This window comes from Pseudonaja textilis, chromosome 3 (assembly GCF_049901715.1).
Source record: "Pseudonaja textilis isolate UNSWEBS1 chromosome 3, rPseTex1.2, whole genome shotgun sequence".
In the NCBI taxonomy this organism is placed as follows: domain Eukaryota; kingdom Metazoa; phylum Chordata; class Lepidosauria; order Squamata; family Elapidae; genus Pseudonaja; species Pseudonaja textilis.
In genome coordinates, this window is record NC_141992.1 from 6,892,640 (window position 1) to 6,908,071 (window position 15,432).

The window sequence follows — 15,432 nt, forward strand, 5'->3', positions numbered from 1 at the left end:
TGCAAAGAAAATTAAACAAGGACAGGAGTTGGTAGGAAGCATTTTAACAACGTCACACCCTTTGTACATAGGACTTGGAGGCTCCTTCTCATAAGGAGAAGTTTACTAGGGCATGCTGAAAGTTTTGCCTTCTGAGATACGGATTTTTCTCCTTCCCCCTTTTTTCACCTTCTCCATCTCCCTTTCTGTTCTTCTCCTTTTCTTCTGGTTTCACCTTTCCCTTTCTTTCCCTTTGTTTTCTCTTCCTCTTCTCTTCTCCTCCTCTCCTTCTCCTCCTCTCCTCCTCCTCCTCTTCCCTACCTCCTCCTCCTCCTTCCTCTTCCAGAAGGTCCCACAATACATCAGAGATGGAAAACCTAGCTTTATTGCTCTGTAATGCAATGTTCTTAATTATGTATTAAAACATCTGTGATTTTGATATGATATGACCCAGCTTTTTATGACTATTGCTCTGTGCAAATGGCTCTTTTCTTGGGAAACTGTGCGGTGAGACAAATAAAATTCTGTGTTTGGAGAACTGGTGTTATCATTGTCTCATTATATGACATTATTATCCATCATAGAATGTCCGGTTATTCTAAGTACTGTACTATTTCTGTACTCTGAAATATTTGGCTTCTGCTGAGCACTAAAATCATTCACACATAGCTACCAGTCCTGTTTCTGTTAAAGACTTATTTTTTTTATCATCAATATAAATATATGAGTGTTACAAATGTAGGCTATATATTATTGAAATACTAAATACAATTCTTTGGGGAACTTTAACACCTATCCACAGAGTTTCAAACTTTTGTATAAAACTCTAATAAATATTGCACATAGAAGTGTAACCCCAGCAAGTTTTATACCTTAGAGAAAATCTCTCATATAAAGTTGCAATCAAAACAATGATCAAATGAAAGGAATTTAAGACCCATACTAAAATGTAATATGACAATTCCTGGTGGCCAACTCACCACGATCCATTCACTACGGCCAACTCTTTCTAGAGTCTCAACGTCTTTTTTTTTTACATCGTGGTCACCAGAACTGGATTTAGTATTCCAAGATTGGCCTTATCAAGGCTTTACAAAGCGGTATTAACACTTCACATGATCTTGATTCTATTCTATGTAGCCTAGGACTGCATTGGCTTTTTGGGTTGCTGCTGCACACTGCTAGGTCATAGCAATAGCGAGAACACATAGACTTATATACCACTTCATAGTGCTTTACAGCTTTCTTTAAAATGGTTTACAGAGTCAGTATATTTGCCCCTGACAATCTGACTCCTCATTTTACTGACCTCGGATGAATGGAAAGCTGAGTCAACTTTAAGCCGGTCAGGATCGAACTCCTGGCAGTGGGCAGAGTCAGTCATACTGCATTCTAACCACTGCAACCACCACGGCTCTAGCCATATCTAAGATTCTAAGATCCCTCTCACAGTTACGACTCTCAAAGCCAGATATTCAGTGGAATAGCTTGCCTCCAAAAGTTATGGGTGTTTCATCACTGGAAGTTTTTAAGGAGAAATGGTATACGGTCTCCTGCTTGAGCAGGGGGCTGGACTAGAAGACCTCCAAGGTCCCTTCCAGCTCTATTCTATTCTAATCTATCACTTATATTAGTGGCCCCCAACTTTTTGGACACCAGGGGCCAGAGAGTGCAGAGAAGAGCAACCAAGATTATTGGACATAGGAAGGAACAGTTGCAGGAACTGGGCCTGGCTAGTCTAGGAAAGAGAAGGACCAGGGGAGACAGGATAGCAGCCTTCCAATGTTTGAGGGGCTGCCACAGAGAGGAGGAAGGGGGTCAAGCTATTTTCTAAAGCACCCGAAAGCCAGACCAAGAATAATGGATGGAAACTGATCAAGGGGAAATTCAACCTAGAAATAAGGAGAAATTTTCTGACAGTGAGAACCATCAGCCAATGGAACAGAACTTGCCTTCAGATGTTTTGAGAGCTTTATTTATTTTATTGATTTATTTATTTTGTCAAGCATGTATTATATAACAGATAGAAGTATAAACATGTTTATTAATACATGAAATGGATACGACTAAAAAGGGAGCATTAGGACAGGGACGGTAGGCACATTGGTGCACTTATGCACGCCCCTTACAGACCTCTTAGGAATGGAGTGAGATTAACAGTCGATAGTCTAAAGTTAAAGTTTTTGGGGTTTGGGGAAGAGTCAGGTAGTGCATTCCAGGCGTTGACCACTCTGTTGCTGAAGTCACATTTCCTGCAATCGAGTTTGGTGCGGTTTACCTTGAGTTTGTATCTTTTGTGCGTCAGGGCTCCCAACGAATCCACCCTCATTCAAATCCAAAGTCTCTAGCCGTATCTCAGAGAAAAGAAAATTGATTTATTAGAAGTGGCCATGTTGGTGTTCGCTGGATGCAGCCGATACTAAAATACATCATTCCTTTCCCCCTTGACCCTGGTTTTCTCCAATGGGACACATCCATCCACAGGAGTCATCAATCATGCTCTCCAGTAACATTCTTGCACTCCGACAACTTTGGGCTGCCAGGGTGATTATCTAGGCACTTAAGGAATGCACTGTTTCCCCCTGACTCCCTTTTTCTGGCAGCTAAAAAGATCAAAGGAGTCTCTTTTTAGTTGACCTTGTGTGCATTGAAAAAAAAGAGTGACTTATGACCACTTTCCACACCTACGACCGTTGCAGAATCCCCGTGGTCACATGATCAAAATTCAGGTGCTTTGACTCATAGTTATGATGGTTGCGGCATCCCTGGGTCACGTGATCCCCTTCTGCGACCTTCTGACAAGCAAAGTCAGACTCAATAACCATGTTAGTCACTTAACAAATGTGGCGATTCACTTAACAACCATGGCAAGAAAAGTCACACAAAGGGACGAACCTCGCTGAACAACCGTCTTGCTCAGCAATGGAAATTTGGGGGCCTCATTTGTGGTCGCAAGTCGAGGACTTGCCTGTAGATGTATATTTAATTAAATTTGGCAGACTTTTTTTAAAAAAAATTCTACTGTTCTTATTCGCGAAGAGATCTTTCAAAAAGGAAAAGGAAATACTTTATCATAATGGCCCAGAGAATCAAAGCCAGCTCCGCACGTAGCTGGATTTTTGTTTCTTTTCACGGTTCGTTTCTCTCCATTTATTTCACTTCATTTTCAGGCACTTTGGGAGCTCCAGATTGGCAGGTCGTTCATCTTTATATGAAAAGCTCACATACACCCTCCCCTCTTGGGGGCATTAAAGCGAGAAGATTTGTCTGACAATTTGGCCTTTCTCTCATCTCCCCAAGATCAAAGGGATCTGCTTTGTAAAAGGGCCAAGCGGATTGCGAGTGATCTTCGTGACAGGATTAAAGAGAGAGCCCCAGAGAATGAGAAATTCACCCAGGCATCTGGGGGAAAGCAGAGTGGATTAACTTCCGGGACGATGTTTCGTGAGATTGACAGGAGGCATTTTAGAGTCTGTAGCATCACACTTTGAATTCTGGTTTTTTAAACTATTTAAATTCATTTTAAATTTTAAATAAATTTAAATTTGCATTTAAATTTTCTTTTTCAACTGCATCAAGAGATGGAGGAAATTGGCAAAAGGAGGCTGCTTACCTCTCTTCCTACGTATCATCTCTCTGTCTCTCTATTATCTCTGTCTGTCCATCCGTCTATCTATCTATCAATATGTCTAAAATATAAATATATATCGATATAAAATTTATCTCTTTCTATCTCTACTATCTATCATTTTTCTATCATCTTTCAGCTCTCTCTCTCTCTCTCACACACACACATTCTCTCTCATCTCTCTCTTTATATTAATTAAACCAGTGGGAACAATTAACCAGTTGGACAACTTGCCTCCAGAAGTTGTGAATTCTCCAAAACGGGGAGTTTTGAAGAAGAGATTGGACAACCATTTCCTGCCTAAGCAGGGGCTTGGACTAGATGACCTCTAAGGTCCTTCCAACTCTGTTATTCTCTTCTCTACTCGCAGCCACATGTGTTCCAATTGGCATGAACTACACAAAAAGTATAGAATGTGGAGAGAGAAAGAGAGAGAGAGAGAGAGAGAGAGAGAGAGAGAGAGAGAGAGAGGGAGAGAGAGAGATCTTCTAAAACTACACACACTCAACCTCACTTACTGCATTTGGAAAAACACACCCAGAGTCCACTTCCTGCCGCACATTTAACTATAACTTCTGTACATTAGAACATTACGTATGTTTTCAGGTTGACTTCCTTAGCCTGCACATGACCGTTAGGGCAGGGGTTCTGACCAGCTCTGGAGAACCAGTAGTGGAAATTATGAGTAGTTTGGAGAACTGGCAAATCCCATCTCTGACTGGAGATTTTACAGTATCCTTCCCCTGCCATGCCCAGCAAGCCACGCCCACAGAACCGGTAGTAAAAAAATAAATTGAATCCCACCACTGTGTTAGGGCCAGGAGATGTCATGGGTATCACCAGGGAACTCTGGGTCATAAAGGAGGTGTCGGCCGGCAATGGCAGTGGGCAACCCAAAGCGCATGGCTGGGTCTACACAACCACCCTTCACCCTCACCTTAATGAAGCTAGTGTCCTTAGCTTCCTGGCAGAAGCACGGGCAACACATGTGGAGGTCATACTTGAGGATCAGTCTATGCCGGTTGAAGCGCGCTCAGCTGCGAGTGGAAGAGAGGCAGGGGGAGCCAGATCCAGATTCTTCCCGGGTCCCCTCATCCCAGAAGCACCGACCTCGCAGTCTCCCCTCTTTGCTAGCGGCCGACCCTTCTTCCTCTCCCTTCTTTCTGTCAGACAATCTTGTGGACCAGTTGCAGAGGCTGGTGTGTGCCGGACGGCATTGGCGCTGAGCCTGGCAGAGACCAAAAAAAAGAGGGACATGGGGAGGGTCGGAGGTTTACCAGGAGCGCGAACCCTGTTCGAACTTCCTGGGTGGCTCCAGTACAGCTGTTGGTGGCCCATGGCAGCAGTCGCATAGCTTGGACAAGAAAAGGAAAGGCCCTCCCTGCCCTTGTTCCCCTCCGCTCAGTTGACATCATGGCGCAAAGCGACTCTAGTAAGGCTGGGTGAATGGCTTCAGGGAGAGACGAGCTACCAGGTGAAGAGAGGCTAGGAGGGGAGAGACGAGGCTTCAGCCAAATTGTCAAAATAAACAAAAAAATTAGCTACCTGTTCTAATGAACCAGTGCGAACCAGCTGAATCCCATCTATCTATCTATCTATCTATCTATCTATCTATCTATCATCTCTCTCTCTCTCTCTCTCTCTCTATCTATCTATATCTATCTATCTATCTATCTATCTATCTATCTATCTATCATCTCTCTCTCTTTCTCTCTCTCTCTCTCTCTCTCTCTCTATCTATCTATCATCTCTCTCTCAATCTCTATCTATCTATCTATCTCTATCTCTATCTCTCTATCTATCTCTATCTCTATCTATCTATCTATCTATCTATCTATCTATCTATCTATCATCTCTCTCTCTCTCTCTCTCTCTAGCATCTCTCTCTCTATCTCTATTTCTCTCTATATCTATCTATCTATCATCTCTCTCTATCTTTCTCTCTCTCTATCTATCTCTGTCTATCTATCTATCTATCTATCATCATCTCTCTAAATATCTATCATCTATCTATCTATCTATCTATCTATCTATCTATCTATCTATCTATCTATCTATCTATCTATCTATCTATCATCTATCTCTATCTCTATATCTATCTATCTATCCATCCATCCATCCATCCATCCATCTATCTATCTATCTATCTATCTATCTATCTATCTATCTATCTATCTATCTATCTATCTATCTATCAAGAGGGAGAGAAAGAGAAATTCCCCCATAACTCACATTGATCCCTTATCTGTTCCTCCCTGTGTGCCCTAGGATGAAGAGGGGGTCGGCTGAATGCCCAGCCAGACTGAGCCCTTCTCCAGTTTCCTCCAGAGCCACCAGAGCCACACTCACACTACCTGTCAGCTGTTCCACCTCTCCCTCTGAATCAGATTCCAACAGGGTCATCACACACACACACACACACACACACACACACACTTACATACACACACACAGAGAGAGTATATCTATCAATTATCTATCTACACACACACACACACACACACACACACAATCTATCATTTATTTATCTATATTATATCTCTCTCATACCTCTCTCTCTCTCCTTTGTGTATCTGCCATCCATCTATATCAGTCAGCTATATCTGTCTATCAATCAAATGCCTAACTATGATTGATTAATTAACCACCTATCTATCCATAGGCACCTGCCTATTAATCCAGGAAAGATGGCTTGTGCTTAGACCCGTCTTGGGAACAGCATCCCAACTCTTCTCTGCTCACCGGTTTCAAGGTTGGGACTCCTCCTATGGGCGGAAATGTTTCTTTACGTGCAGCCCAAATCTCCTTTCCTGTCGCTTTAATCCCTTCTTCGGCGTCCTTTCTTGGGATTGGAGAGCCTGCCACTGCCTTGTCCTGCATAACAATAGCCAGGCATTGGGAACTGGGCTGCTGTGATGGCCGTCCATTGTGTTACATCGCAAGGGACGATGACACGCAGCAGCGAAGAGGTTTTGCATTCGCAGTGTGACTTGCTTGTGCAGAAAGAAAGCGTGGGCAATTTCTGAAGAACAGCTCTCACCGCCCCGTCTAATTTTTGGCAATGCGGCAAAGTAGAACATGGGAGAATGGATGGCTATGTACTAGCCTTCCCAGAACCGGGTTCTATTTCCTCCCGTGGACAACAAATTCTGGGATTTATTTTTTTTTAGATTTTTTATCCCATCTTTATTACAACACAAACTCAAGGTGGCAAACATTCATAATACACCTTTGTTTTCCTATTTTTCCCAAAAACAACCCTGTGAAATGAGTTGGGCAGAGAGAGCGTGATTGGACCAAAGTCACCCAGCCAGCTTTCATGCCTAAGGTGGGGCTAGAACTTATACAGGTAGTCCTTGATTTATGACCATAACTGAGCTTAAAATGTATGTTGTTAAGCAAGACAATTGTTGAGTGAGTTGGGCCCCATTTTATGTCCTTTCTTGCCACGGTTGTTAAGTGAATCACTGCAATTCTTAAATTTGTAACACAGTTAAGAATCTGGCTTCCCCATTGACTTCATGGTCAGAAGATTGTAAAAAGGGGATCACGTGACCCCAGGACCCTGCAACCATCGTAAACATGAGTTAGTTTCCAAGTGTCTGAATTTTGATCACATGACCTGGGAATCTTAGAATAGATTACAGATTAACAGAGTTGGAAAGGACCTTGTAGGTCATCTAGTCCAACCCCCGCCGGCCAAGCAGGAGTCCCTACACCATTTCTGCAACAGTTATGTGAAAAATAGCAATAAGTCACTTTTTTTCCAATGTCACTGTAACTTTGAACAATCACTAAGAGAACTATTGTTAAGTCTAGGATTATCTGAGTCTTCCAATGACTGGTACAAAGTCACCCAAATGGCTTTGATGCCTAAGGTAGGATTAGAACTCGCCATCTCCTGGTGATTGGCCCAAAGTCACCCAGCCAGCTTTATGACGAAGGCGGGACTAGAACTCACTGTCTCCTGGTGATTGGCCCAAAGTCACCCAGCCAGCTTTCATCCCTATGGTGGGACTAGAACTCCCAGTCTCCTGGTTTCTAGGCCAGCCCCTTAACCACTGCACCAATCTTCTCTAGATGTTTGCTAACCAAGAGACCCAATCTATGATTTTCCTTGTTACCCCTTTAGAGCAGGGGTCTCCAACCATGGCAACTAAGAATTGTGAACTTCAATTCCCAGAGTTCCTCAGTCAGCTTCGCTGTAAGAAGCAGGGCTGTAACTTTCCTTGGCTATTTCAATGGAGTAGCACTGCTCCCACTGCAACATCATTGACGTCTGCTTGGATGACGAAGGGTTGTTTGGGGTCTGGATGCTTCAGCACCAGTTCCTTTGCACTAAAAGTCATTTTAGTGTTTTGAATGCCTTTTGGCAGGTTAGATTCCACTGCAAGGGATTGTCCTGGGCAGAGCTTCACCTCTGGGCCTCCCGTCTTGAGGAGGTCTGTCATGGGTTTGGCAATTCTCAGGGTTGAATTGCCTGTAAAAGTTTGTGAATCTTAGGAAATGTTGTAGTTGTCTGCCGGTGTGAGGGTGCTGCCTGTTCTGACCAAGGCTTTCTAGACTGTAATTATGCACACACTTATTTTAAAAACAAGTCTTATTTTATTGCAACGCTGGGAACTGTTTTCATTCCCAGCTGGTAATGAATCTCAAACAGTCCCTTGAGATAAGCACCCACCTTTCTTTTCTGTGAAGTGCTGCCAATAACAGAAGTGTCAAATGAATTAGCAAAAAAAAAAAAAACCCAACCAAAGTACAAAGAGCTTCAAGAATGAATCTGAACCGAATGAATGACTTTGCTTCCTGCAAAGCTTTCCATCATTGAGGCCTGACTTTTATCCCTTATGGGAGAGGCAATCACCTCCCAGCTTTACTCCCAAGTCACCCCTTTTGTTTCAGCTGCTCTTGCCTTCTAGCAGCTCTGTGCACACTCACACTGGAAACAGACTCCCCTTGTTCTTCTGCCTTGCTGCTGCCAGACTCTGGAGGCTCCGGAGTCAGCACCCCACTCCCAGATGTTCCTGGCCCCATCTCTGCTTTGGATGCAATACCTTCATCCGAGTCCTCCCCAGACTCCCAGACTGGTCCCCCTTCTTCCCCACTGTCCAATTCTGCTGCCGTCTGCACAGGCTGCCAGGGAACCACAACACTGCCAGCCTAGGATGGCTTGTACTTTGGCTGGGTCCATCTCTATGACCTCGTTTGACAATCGGTAGCCCCAGGTAGTCTAGCCGTTTGTGGTGAAATTAGAGTGTTGTCAGTTTGACGTACAAATTTGTACTTCAAAAGTTTGCCAAAAGTTTTTCCAGTACCTGGCGGACCAGAGGGAAGTGGTCCTTCATGGTCTCAGTGTAAATGAGGATGTCGTTCAGGTAGACAAGGACCCTCTTATAGAGGTGCTTGTGCAGCATCTCGTTTATTAACTGCATAAACACCACTCGGGGACCCCGCAGTCCAAATGGCATTCCCTTGAATTGGAGCTCCCTAGGAATGCTGTTTTCCATTCATCTCCCTCCCTGATACAAACTCGGTCTGCTTCACTGACTGAGGAATTCTGGGAATTGAAGTCCACAAGTCTTAAAGTTGTCACGGTTGAAGACCCCTGCTACAGAGGCCTTCCTTTTCATTCAATCCTGGCTTAACACATCTATTTTGAATCTGAGAAAACCTTTGAAATTCATTAAAAGGAGGTGGATGAAAGGTGGAAATGTCCGCTGGCACTCCAACAATATCACCTTGTCACCAGCTGGACCTCCTACAGCCCACAGAAGCCAAATTAACCATGTCAGCAAAATGAGTTAAGCTCATGGAATCTGAAGAGACTTGGTGCTTCATTGGCTGATGAAAATTCCTCTTTATTGGGCACTGCTGGGGAGTTAACATCTGGAGTGCTTCTTTCTGATTCTTGGCATCATGCTTCTGGAAGGATCTGGAGGATCTTGATAGATTAAAATAAGTCCAGAGGGGATGAAAGAGAAGATATGGGGACTTAAGGACTGTGGGGCTAGCCTGATGTCCTTAATCTTCCACTACATCAGACTATAGAATAATCTGGGATCAGAAATAACACAAAAGAAACCTAGTAGATCAATGTGGGAAGTCTGTGGCTTTCAATAAGATTTAATAGACAGGCAGTTAGAAGGAAGGAAGGAAGGAAGGAAGGAAGGAAGGAAGGAAGGAAGGAAGGAAGGAAGGAAGGAAGGAAGGAAGGAAGGAGACAGAGGAATGGAAGGAAAGAAGATCATGGGGAAGGAAGGGAAGGATGAAGGAGGAAGGGAGGAGAGGAAGAATGGAAGGAAGGAAAATCATGGGAAGGAGGGAGGGAGCGAGGGAAGGGAGGGAGAGTGGAAGGAAGGAAGATCATGGGAAGGAGGAGGGAGGGAGGGAGGGAGGAGGAAGGAAGGAAGGAAGGAAGGAAGGAAGGAAGGAAGGAAGGAGACAGAGGAATGGAAAGAAAGATCATGGGGAGGGAAGGGTGGGGGGAAGAAGGAGGGAAGGGAGGAGAGGGAAGAATGGAAGGAAGGAAAATCATGAGAAGAAGGAGGGAAGGAGGGAAGGGAGGAGTGGAAGGAAGGGACGTCATGGGGAGGGGAGGGAGGAAGGGAAGAAGGGAGGAAGGAAGGAAGGAAGGAAAGGGAGGAATGGAAGGGAGAAATGAGCCTTAGGAATCATTTGGGTCTTGTGAATGTGCACTCTAAAATAGCAGATGTGGAAAAGCATCTGCTATATGACCTCCTCTAGTCCTGGGGCCATAGCCACATCCCCCCTCATTTCCTGATAAATCTGGTTTCCATAGATCCCTCCTCAGACATTTCAGAAAGACCAGAAACATTTTGCAAAATCCTGCATGCTGATTTACCAAGCAGTTTGTCAGTGGGGGAATTTTTCCCCCAAGCCTTTTTTAATTTTTTTTTTTTTTACAGGAGATAAATTAGGGTGCTGAAAAGAAGAAAAACCTTCTCCTTTCTTTGATCTTTTCTTCCCAGCTTTTCTGTGACACCCGGCAAATGTCAGAGAGAGGCTCAGTTCCACAGGATTAATTCTTATTAAGGTTGACACTTGCATTTAAATTAACACCTCCTTGTCCTGCAGGTCAGAAGGGGAGGGGAAGAGAGAACAATATTTTTTTTTGCCCCTTTCCATCAGGGTTATTTAATTTCAAGTCAAATGACAGCAGGCTCCTTTGCCAGAAGAAGCAAAATCCTTACACCTCATTTAATGCCTCATGCATTAAATATAAACCCTTTAGCAAATGGCAAAAGAGACGTTGCTGCAATCAAATACCTTGAAAACCACGAAGGACAGAAATTCCTTTCAGCTATAATCATCAGTTATTTATTTTTATTTTTACTTATTTGTATTTTTGTATTTTTTTAATACAAAAAAACCCCCCAGTGAACATTATCCCACACACCATCCTCCTATTTTCTCCACAACACCCTGTGACTGGCCAGCTTTCATTCCTAAGGCAGAACTAGAATTCACTGTCTCCCGGTGTTTGGGCCAGTCACCAATTAGTCTTCGTGCCTAAGGCAGGACTAGAACTCATTATCTCCTTGTGATTGGCCCAAAGTCACCCAATTAATTTTTGTGCCTAAGTCAGGACTTGAATTCACCATCTCCTGGTGCTTGGCCCAAAGTCACCCAGCCAGCTTTCATGCCTAAGGTGGGACTAGAACTCACTATCACCTAGTGATTGGCCCAAAATCACCCAATTAGCTTTGAACTCACAGTCTCCTGGGGATTGGCCCCAAAATCATCCAGCCAGTTTTCATGCCTAGGGCAGGACCAGGAGTGGGATTCAACAGGTGTTACTACTGATTCAGTGACTACATTTTTTTACAGGCTGCGTGTGTGTGTAAAAAACCTTAAGCTGTGCCGCCCGGACAGCTGAAAAGTGCTGTGTGCAGATGCGCAGGGTTTGAAAAGCTACTTTTCCCCTGCTTTTTCAACCTCAGCTGAACCGCGCAAAACAGCTGAGGTCGAAAAAGCAGGAAATAAAGGACAGGTAAGAGCTCGGGCAGGCAGGTGGGCCAAACAGCAGCAGACACAGAACCGGTTTGGTGTCTGCTGCTCTTCAGAGCTACTAATTCTATAGAGCCAGGCAGAACCAATAGCATCCCACCCCTGGGCAGGACTAGAACTCCCCACCAGCTACAGAAGGACTAATTACACATGAACACATCCTTTATGGGCGTTCTATATCTTCCATGTTCTCTGTTCCTAGTCAATCAACCTGCAACCCTGTATCTGGTTGCTCAACCCTGCTTATCTTTTCTCACGATCAGTTTGATTTGGTTAGTAACTTCTAAGCTGGCTCAAATTTACGATAACTCTGAATAAACCAAATCATCCACCAAAGATAAAATTCTCTAGAGAGGGAATGTTGAAAGTTTGGACCACAGCAGCCCCTGGTGGACATTTGTTACTATTACAATGTTTGGAGTATCTTCGCAATAAGGATGTTTTTGAAAATGTAACACATGTTAAAAAAGGGGGGGGGGGTTGCCCCCTCACAGCCGCCATTTTGACTTATTTGACTCCCCAGCAGACAGTTTTATCACCTGGACTATCTTAATCTCTAACCCAAAGGGAGATTTTGTCTTGATTTCCACCCTAGATGGGTGGAAACTAGTCAAAGAGAGAAGCCACCTAGAACTAGTGAGAGTGCCATCACTTGAGACCTTCAAAGAAGAGATTGGACTGCCATTTGTCAGAATTGGTATAGGGTCTCCCGCTTGGGTGGGTGGCGGGTTGGACTAGATGACCTATAAGGTCCCTTCCAACTCTGATTTTCTGTTACCTTAACTAAAGAGAAATGTCCGAACAGTGAGAAACTATTAACCAGTGGAACAGCTTGCCTCCAGAAGTTGTGGGCATTTCATCGCTCACTAAGGAAAGACTGGATAGCCATTTATCTGAAATGCTATAGGGTCTCCTGCTTGAGCAGGGGGTTGGACTAGATGACCTCCAAGGACCCTTCCAATTCTGTTATTCTGTATTCTGAAATAGATGCTGGGTGGAAGGTGGAGGCTTGTCTTTCTCAACTGTAGTTGTGCATTGTACTTAAAAATGGGGCGAGAGTGGATAGAATAATAATATAAAAAAAAACTTGAGATGGTGTCTATGATGATGTGATTGAAGGTCCATCTGTGTTTTATTAAAAACAAATGTTGAGACTCTAGAAAGAGGGCAGAGAAGACCAACCAGGATGATGAGGGGACTGGAGGCTCAAACTTATGAAGAACGGTTGCAAGAACTGGGCATGGCTAGTCCAGTGAAGAGAAAGACCAGGGCAGATATGATAGTGGTCTTCCAATATTTGAGGGGCTGCCACAGGGAGGAAGAAGGGGTCAAGCTATTTTCTAAAGCACCTGAAGGCCAACAATGGATGGAGACTGAATAAGGAGAGATTCGACCTGGAAATAAGGAGAAACTTTCCGACAATGAGAACAATCAACCGATGGAATGGAAGTTGCCTTCAGATGTTGTGGGAGCTTCATCACTGGAGGCTTTCAAGAAGAGACTGGACTGCCATCGGTCAGAAATGGTGTAGGGTCTCCCGCTTGGGCGGGGTGGGTGGGGGTGGGATGTGTTGGACTAGATGACCCACAAGGGTTCCTTCTTTTAATCTGTTATACATGTTGCACAGCAGGAGACTTTACTGGCACCATCGTGGTCAACAGCTTGATTTTTTCGAACCCTACACTGCCAACACCTCTTCCCTCTGTTGGATATGCTATACAATATTGTCATCTCTGTAGTGTACAGATACTCCTCAACTTACAAATGTCTATTTAGCGACCAATCGAAGTTACAACAGCACTGAAAAAAAGTGACCCCTATAACCATTTTTCACACTTACGACCGTTGCAGCATGGTCACACAGTCAAAACGGAGATGCTTGGCAACTGACTCCTATTTATGACATTTGCAGTGTCCAGGAGTCATGGGGTCCCCTTTTGTGACCGTCTGACCAGCAAAAATCAATGGGCAATCCAGATTCACTTAACAACCGGATCAAAGGTGGTATTCAATTTTTTTTTTTACTACCGGTTCTGTGGGCGTGGCTTGGTGGGCGTGGCAGGGGAAGGAGACTATAAAATCTCCAGTCAGAGGTGATTTTTGTGCCGGTTCTCCGAATTACTCGAAATTTCTGCTACCGGTTCTCCAGAACTGGTCAGAACCTGCTGAATGCCACCTCTGAACTGGATCACTAACTTAACAGGTGCAGTGATTCACTTAACGACTGTGATGAGAAAGGTGGGGAAATGGGACAAGATTCACCTCACAGTTGTCTCATTTAGCAACAGAAATTGGGCCTTATTTGTGGTCATATGTTGAAGACCACCTGTAAGGAGTTGGGGCTCTGTCCAGCCTGTTTAGTTATTCATGATTCACTATATTATTGGGTGCCAATTCAGTCAACTAATTAATCCAGCCAAAGAGTTTAGAATAGGGTGTGAATGCAGTCAATGTGTTAGGTGTGATCTTGGCCAGCACAATCAATCCAATCAATCAGAAGAGAGCTGGAAGGGACCTTGGAGGTCCTCTAGTCCAACCCCCTGCTCAGGCAGGAAACCCTAAAACCATTTCAGACAAGTGACAGTCCAGTCTCTTCTTAAAAACCTCCAGGGATGAAGCACCCACAACATCTGGTGGCGAGTCGTTCCCCTGGTTAATTGTTCTCACTGTTAGGAAGCTTCTCCTCAATCCCAGGTTGCTTCTCTCCTTGATTAGTTTCCCTCCGTTGTTTCTTGTCTTGTCCTCTGGTGCTTTGGAAAATAGGTTGACTCCCCTCTTCTTTGGGGCAGGCCCCCCAAATACTGCGACACTGCTATCCTGCCTCCCCTGCTTATTGCACCCTATGACTGTCATTAAGTGTTGGACCTGATGATTCTCAACTCTTGACGAATGAATCTTTTCTTTCATGTACACTGAGAGCATTTGCACCAAGACAAATTCCTTGTGTGTCCATTCACACTTGGCCAATAAAATGTTCTATTCTATTCTATTCTATTCTATTCTATTCTATTCTATTCTATCCTATCCTATCCTATCCTATCCTATTCTATTCTATTTTAGTCTAGTCTAGTCTAGTCTATTTCTATTCTATTTCTATTCTATTTCTAATTCTATTCTACTCTATTCTTTTTCTATTCTATTCTATTCTATTCTATTCTATTCTATTCTATTCTATTGTTATTCCATATTCTATTCTATTCTATTCTATTCTATTCTAGTCTAGTCTAGTCTAGTCTACTCTAGTCTAGTCTATTCTATTTCTATTTCTATTCTATTTCTATTCTATTTCTATTCTATTTCTAATTCTATTCTACTCTACTCTATTCTTTTTCTATTCTATTCTATTCTATTCTGTTCTGTTCTGTTCTGTTCTTTTCTGTTCTATTCTATTCTATTCTATTCTATTCTATTCTATTCTATTCTATTCTATTGCTATTGCTATTCCATATTATTCTATTCTATTCCATTCCATTCTATTGTTATTCCATATTATTCTATTCTATTCTATTCCATTCTATTTCTATTTCTATTCTAATTCTATTCTTCTATTTCTATTCTATTCTATTTCTATTCTATTCTATTTCTGTTCTATTCTATTCTATTTCTATTCTATTCTATTCTATTCTATTCTATTCTATTGTTATTCCATATTATTCTATTCTATTCTATTCTATTCTATTCTATTCTATTCCATTCCATTCCATTCCATTCCATTCTATTCCTTTCGTTTCTCTGGACGAGCCATACCGTATTCCTGCAACTGTTGTTCATATGTTTAAGTCTCCAGGCCTTTAATC

At 43.2% G+C, this 15,432-nt stretch overlaps 2 long non-coding RNA genes across 2 annotated transcripts in view; both read right to left on the bottom strand.

Annotated features, from left to right (window-relative positions):
• Window positions 1-15,432, bottom strand: part of LOC148125999 (uncharacterized) — a 153,340-nt gene that overhangs the window by 129,444 nt on the left and 8,464 nt on the right. The window lies entirely within an intron of this gene.
• On the bottom strand, window positions 153-657 carry LOC148126001 (uncharacterized). Its single transcript, XR_015742539.1, has 2 exons — window positions 301-657; window positions 153-255 (listed from the first exon to the last, which is right to left on the bottom strand). It is a non-coding gene; the product is annotated as an uncharacterized LOC148126001 (long non-coding RNA).